The sequence below is a fragment of the Parasteatoda tepidariorum genome, chromosome 10 (assembly GCF_043381705.1).
Source record: "Parasteatoda tepidariorum isolate YZ-2023 chromosome 10, CAS_Ptep_4.0, whole genome shotgun sequence".
Taxonomy (NCBI): domain Eukaryota; kingdom Metazoa; phylum Arthropoda; class Arachnida; order Araneae; family Theridiidae; genus Parasteatoda; species Parasteatoda tepidariorum.
In genome coordinates, this window is record NC_092213.1 from 76,944,444 (window position 1) to 76,951,634 (window position 7,191).

Here is a 7,191-nt window from a genome sequence, read left to right on the forward strand (position 1 = left end):
ATTTAAAAAAGGACTTTGTTTAGGGATTTGAAAACCCTACGCTTTAAAAAAAATTATTATTATTATTTTTTCGGAGAAATTACATTAAATGAAGGTATAGAACAAACACTATCAATACCTTAACATTAAGCAAAAACTAAATCACTATATAGCTTAGAATAAATGTATATATAATCATGGAGTACTTTTTATTACCTAATATTATATGCAATCACTTGTATATCATATTAGATTTTTAATAAATTTAAATTTTTTTATCTATTTCATATTTGCAATGCTATGGGATACTTTCTGGTTTTCATAACATCAGAAAAAAATATTAATTTTCAGATTTCAAGAAGTCATAGTTATCTGGTAAAAGACGTAATTTCCAAGTAAAAATAATAAGACAAAGTAAGACTACTCGAATAACGAATAAAATAAAAACGATAATGACTGTCCGAACATACGACATTTTAAGCATAAACGAGCTACAACTGCCAATGTTTTGGAATATGTAAGATGGCCGACGGTTAATTTCGCGGTTAACATTGCTGAGCTTTCGGCTTCACGAATTTCTGCTAGTGTCTCCTCCATCTACTCCTAGCTCCATGAATCTAACTTCCCCAAAGCGCTACCAACTTCGCCACTCTTCACATGCGAGCCTCACGAATATTTAGCTTAAAACACTTCCTCCCGGTTAGTCAACAAAATATATTTTGGGTCATTGTGGGCCCACTAATAGGTCTATAAAAAATTTCTTTGTTATAATTGATTGTTAAATTAAACTCTAAGTTCGTGTCCAGTTTGAAGTTTATAAGTCAATATTATAAATAGTTACGAGGTGTGATGTGTGCGTGCCTCTTGATACAATTTTTGCCCCTTTTTCAGCCATTATTTGCTCTTTAGCAAAGAAAAATAATTCTTTTTATATATAGAACACTTTATTCATTTAAAAATATTGAAAAAGAAGTTAAAAAAATGATACAAAATAGAAAAAATAAATAATTAAAAATTATCCGAAATTTATCCGTTTATTAGCTATTATTCGCTAACTCCTAAGGAAAATACAGTTATTTTTATATACAGAACTTTTGTATCCACGTTAAAATATCGAAAAATATAGAAAAAAAATAATCTAAAAAAAGAATTGAAAGTCGATCCTCGCAGGGTTTCGATCCCAGGGTCTCCGGGACAACAAATCTAACTTTCCCAAAGCGCTACCAACTTCGCCACGCTTTACATGCCAGCCTCACGAATATTTAGCTTAACACATTTCCTCCCGGTTAGTCAACAAAATATATTTTGGGTCATTGTGGGCCCACTAATAGGTCTATAAAAAAATTGCTTTGGTACAATTGTTTGTCAAATTAAACTCTAATTTCGTGCCCAGTTTGAAGTTTATAGGTTAATACTATAGAGCAGTGTTCCCCAACCCCCGGCCCGCGGACCGGTACCGGTCCGTGGATCAAATGGTACCGGGCCTACCCTTTTCATTTTGAAACTGAATTTAAATTCCCAGGTTTATACCCCAAATTAAAAATATGTGTTCCATTAAAATTTTATTTATTTTAAAAAAAGGGCCCTCGAAGGTAGTGACAAAAAATTTTTAATGTTTTAAAAAGTAAAAAGATTGCCATCACAGCATTTAAATCCCTATTGCCATTTCCGACAACCTATCTGCGTGAAGCTGGGTTTTCTGCAGTAACAGCAACCAAAACAAACCAAAGCTACGGAATAAACTGGACATGATCAACACACTTCGGGTGTCATTGTCTCCGATTACCCCCAGGTGGAACCGTCTCATTGCAAAGAAACAAGCTCAGGGCTCTCATTGATTTAACGTTCTAGTAAGTTAAAATGTTAAATAACTTTATATTTATTTTCTGATTTAACTGTATTTTATTCTGAGGGCATGTTTAAATACAATTAAATTAAAATTAATAAATCAAAATAATCTAAAATATAAACAATCAAAGCCCCCCCCCCCTCCTCCAGCGGGCCGCGGTAAAGTTATCAAACGTTGACAGGTCCGCGGTGATAAAAAGGTTGGGGAACACTGACNATTTATTTTCTGATTTAACTGTATTTTATTCTGAGGGCATGTTTAAATACAATTAAATTAAAATTAATAAATCAAAATAATCTAAAATATAAACAATCAAAGCACCCCCCCCCTCCTCCAGCGGGCCGCGGTAAAGTTATCAAACGTTGACAGGTCCGCGGTGATAAAAAGGTTGAGGAACACTGACCTAGACTACCAAATACTAATGTAAACGAAAAATATTTCTAATGATGCTGTAATTGTAAGGGATTCAAAATTTTACATATTTTTTTAACTATATGATATTAATAATAAATTGCAAAATTTGAATGAAATCGGTCGAATAGTTACGGTGTTATAAAATATTAAACAAGTTACACTTTAAATTTTAGATTTAAATTGTGACTTATTTTATTTAAAATTGCTGCTTTGTTAGTATAATTTTATGGTTAAAAAAGTTTGCAAATCTTACACTGAAAAATATTTTTGGTTGTCATCAAATAAAATAATAAATAAGTATCTAAAATAATTTTTTACTTGAAATTGTCTGAATTTGTTAGTTTCAAAAGGTTGTAGAAAATTCGCTAAAGTCTATTTGGCGTCATTTATTAAATTTGGTAATAGTTCTATTATTTCTTTGTATAGGGAATGCTGTAGTAGGTCTTTTTTATGGCGCTTTGAAGTGAAAACTACGGAATTTAGTAATTGTGATTAATTACATCCTCCAACTTTATAATTGTGTGAAAAAGTATTTGAATAGCTTAAAACATTCCCGAGTTGTAGTAGCAAAATTTCGAAATGAAAAGAATAAAATTAGCATTAAGGGTTTCAAATTTTCGTCCATTCTACTGGTCAGTGGAACCATAACTTTTAGACTGCGGCTGCTCCAGTCCTCGCCATGTTTTCATGCTTAAGATCCAAATTTGTCGGTAAAAAGATGTTTATTCATTTCTGTGTTTGATTCCATAACTTAGTTAATGTTGTTGTTGTTGTCATAGGCTATTAAGACAAAGGTGCGATGGCTCTTGTTTTCCAGTGGCGCTACCTAACGCCAAGAATGCGACTTCTGCACATCCATAAGTCACACCCGTTTGTAGGGTAGACCCAATCATTCATCCGCAGATCGTAATTTTACCCTGAACCAAAGAACGATCAATCTCCAATTCAGTACCTCCAGATGTCTAACTTGATATGGGAACATAGAGGACTTTGTACTCGACAGATTTAACGCGCACCAGTCACCATTTACTACACTGGGAGTCTTCGGCCGGCTAGATTCGAACTTTTGTTCTCACGAACATGAGTCCAGCCCCCTGCCAACTCGGCTATTTCAGCACAACTTGTTAATAATATACCTTAATTACTTAGCGTATTTGAGGACAACCTATTGAATTATGGTTGGTAGTGTTAATAAGTAAAAATTCGATCATTAGAAACAGTCAAGGTGATATCTTTTTTCCGTCCACTCTACTTAAGAAGTATAACAATTTGTGTAACTTATCAAATTAATGAAGTTATGAAAAGATTTTGGTCTCAGTAGCGAGTAGCATAAAGAGTCGCGAAGAATTCGAATTATTCGTATACATAGTTGCTTAAAACCGAAACTAAATGAATTGTCAGAAAAAAGCAATAATTTTCCCGTCCATTTCCCATAAAAAAAAAACTTTCCCATCATCCTACACTGTGTTAGAAAGGGACAAATCCGAAACTAGCATGCTGAGAAAATCCCATTTCAACTATAATTCACAACTGAAAATCCGTAAAAAAAGTTTGAATCATTAACTATATGTATTAAATTATTTGTTTATAAGTAACGAAAAAAATTATATTTTATGAATCGCGTTGAGGATTCAGTGTTGAAGAGACGTTGGTAAAGTTTTGAATAAAAATATGGTTATTGTCGATTTCGATCAATTGGCAACACACTTCCACTCCTTCCGAGCAAGAAAAAGAGAGAGAGAGAGAGAAAATAGTTAAAGAGGAAAAGTGAATTTTCCTCCTCAGCTTAACTACTCCCTATATAGCTTGTCTATAGAGAGAACTCCCCTCGGAAACGAAGTTCAAGGCCATTTGCTGCTATGGAAACAAGAAATCGCACATTTCAAAGAGGGGAGCTTCTTTTCCCCCTGATTCCCTTTCTCTCGCCAACTCGAGTCATAACCTGTCTTAAAAATTGACATAAAGCCCCTACTTGAAATAGTTAAACCTAGTAATAATAGTAACCGCCACCACTCCAGACGAATGGCTAAGGAATTTCCTTACATTGACAAACTATACAAGATCTCCGACAATCACCTTCGCAAATATCCACATTAGTCTTAGACTTGTAAAGTTCGGGGACTAGAGCAATGTAAGACGATACCAAATTTCGTCAGACGCTCCTAATTCATTAAAATTTGGGGTTAACAACCAAAAAAGAATAAATATTAGTATTCATTGTGTATTACAAAGCTTTATTGGCATCAAAAATATGCAGATGGATGTAAAATTCGAAATGTTTCAAGCAATCAAAAATAGCCGCCCATTTTGACGTCTTGCTAGACTTGGATGAGAAGAAGCCAAACTGATTTAAAATATAAAACATTAAGTTGCCAACGAAAAATGGGAAATAAAATTGATAAAACCGTAGCAGTAGCTGAGAGTTAAACAAAAATTAAGGTGAAAAAAACAGAAAGGAAGGTAGGTACTTTATTTACGTCGTACAATGGGCTACTGGCGAAAGTCTGGGAAGCATCCCTGAGGATGATCCGAAGGCATGCCGTCACAATTTTGATCCTTTACAGAGGGCATGGCACCCCTGCTTTCGTAGTCACACAACCTGCGTGCGAAGACAAGTACTTTACTGTAGAACAGTTTAAAGAGGATCAATACCGCACCCCTTCAGTCCCTACGCAAGCTGATCAAAGTGGTCACCTACCAACTTATTGATCGCAGCCAGTGATGCTTAGCTTCAGTGTCTTATCTTTACCATCACGTCTTTACATTCATATCTTTACCACCAGTCCATCGCGGGGCGAAAAATCAGAAAAAAACCACTGTGGTCGAAAGGGGCGATTCAGGGCAGAATGCATTTCACACGCTATGGGGAGGTCTTGAGGAACTGATATCGGTAACAATGGAATCGGCATTCATATGAATGAAGTAAGATTCCAGGGTATCAAGATGTGGTGATGAGATTAGAGTGGAAACAATTTTGGTATTGCCAAAATTGAATTCGCGCCCAAGATTCCACGATTGCAGAAATCGCAGTTTGGAAAGACAAAAAAATAGCAAATGAAAAATGAAAGCAAGTTTGATATACAATGAAATTTTATATTTTGTTTGCAATGCTTTACCCTTTGACGCAGAATGAGACGCCGGTGTCTTTTTTATAGATTTTTTTATGACGCTCTCATTACGAGTAAAAATATATTTTGGTATTTTTTAATTTTAAAAAACAGTCTGATAGTTACCAAAAAATCTTATCAATCAATTGGATTTTCGGAATTACATTTGTTTTTAAAAATAAAATCCAAAAAAAAAGTAGTTTGAAATTTTTTTATTTTTATTTTTATTTAAAAATATGTCAATAATTATTTTGTAAATTAATGAAATTTCAATGCTGAATAATTGTTTCGCTTAGATCTATCTAAAGAGCAAAATCGAAAATTTATTGTTTGCAAATGAGCCGTGTTTGAAAATTTTACCTTTTACGCCAAAAAAGGACAACTTTGTTTCATGCTGTATTTCATAAACATAAACAATTAAAATGCGAAATATAATATTTTTAACTTATTTTGATCTAAACTGAAAAAAAAGTATGAAGAATATGGTTATCTGCGTCAAAAGGTTAACTTTTCCCAGTCGTATTATTTCTTTCGTGAAAGCGGCACCCTTTATACATTTTATAAAGCATATACCGGCGTCCTTCATAGATTTTTTGTTTGCATAAAAAATATCAAGTGATAATATCTTATCAAACACTTTTAAAAGAGGTAAATTCTCTGAAATTCTAAAGAGGGAATTCCATAAATGATATGATAGAGTGTATCTTAAGGTGCTCTTGCTCATATCATTTACGAGACGAATCAAAAATATGAACTATAGGAAGTAAATTTAGATAAGGTGCATGCTTTAAGTACCAAAACAACTAACGATAGTATTTAAAATGGTTTTTGAATATGTAATGTATTTATTTCATCGGAAAAACATGTGCAATTTTTTCTCCATCCTTTTTTTAGCTGTCGTTTGTATTTAAAAAAAGTGTGAGTTATTTTCTGTATTTTATTTACTGTATTTCATTGATATGTCTATTTGCTTTTATCTTACACTTAATTATACATGTCGTTTCACATATAGGGTGATAATTGAAAGGCTTGTTTCTTAAATCAGGTTTTTTCGCAAACCGTTGATTGTTAGGCTCATTGAAGTGCGCTTCGTTAACGCATTGCTAAGAGACGTTGGCATTTTGTAAAAAGCTGGAATTTCCAATTAAGCTAACTTTTTGAAATATACATCATTTCAAGTATATTCATTAAAACATCATTACATCATTTGAAGTAAATTCATTAACACATCATTCATCTTTACACCATTTAAGTTTATTCATTAAAACATCATTCATCATTACATAATTTTAAGTACATTCATTAAAGCATAACTCATCATTTCAAATACATTCAAATTGTAAAAATATACATCATCATGCGAGTGATCAAATGAGTTATCATTTGAGTTATGCATGATTACAGATTAGATGTAATATAATACAACTAGTAGAATGTACCAACTAGAAAACTAATCAGAAAGAAAAACTANTCATTAAAACATCATTCATCATTACATAATTTTAAGTATATTCATTCAAGCATAATTTATTATTTCAAATACATTCATATTGTAAAAATAGACATCATCATGCAAATGATCAAATGAGTTATCATTTGAGTTATGCATGATTACAGATTAGATGTAATATAATACAACTAGTAGAATGTACCAACTAGAAAACTAATCAGAAAGAAAAACTAAAAAGTAGAAAATAAAACTTTAAAAATAAAATTAATACAAAGTCAATAAAAAGAAACTAGTTGCGAAGAGATATAACTTATTTTTTAGTTTAAAAATAAGAAAAAAACCATAAAATATGTCAATGCAATAAGCTGCTCTATTAGTGAAATTTTTTAAAA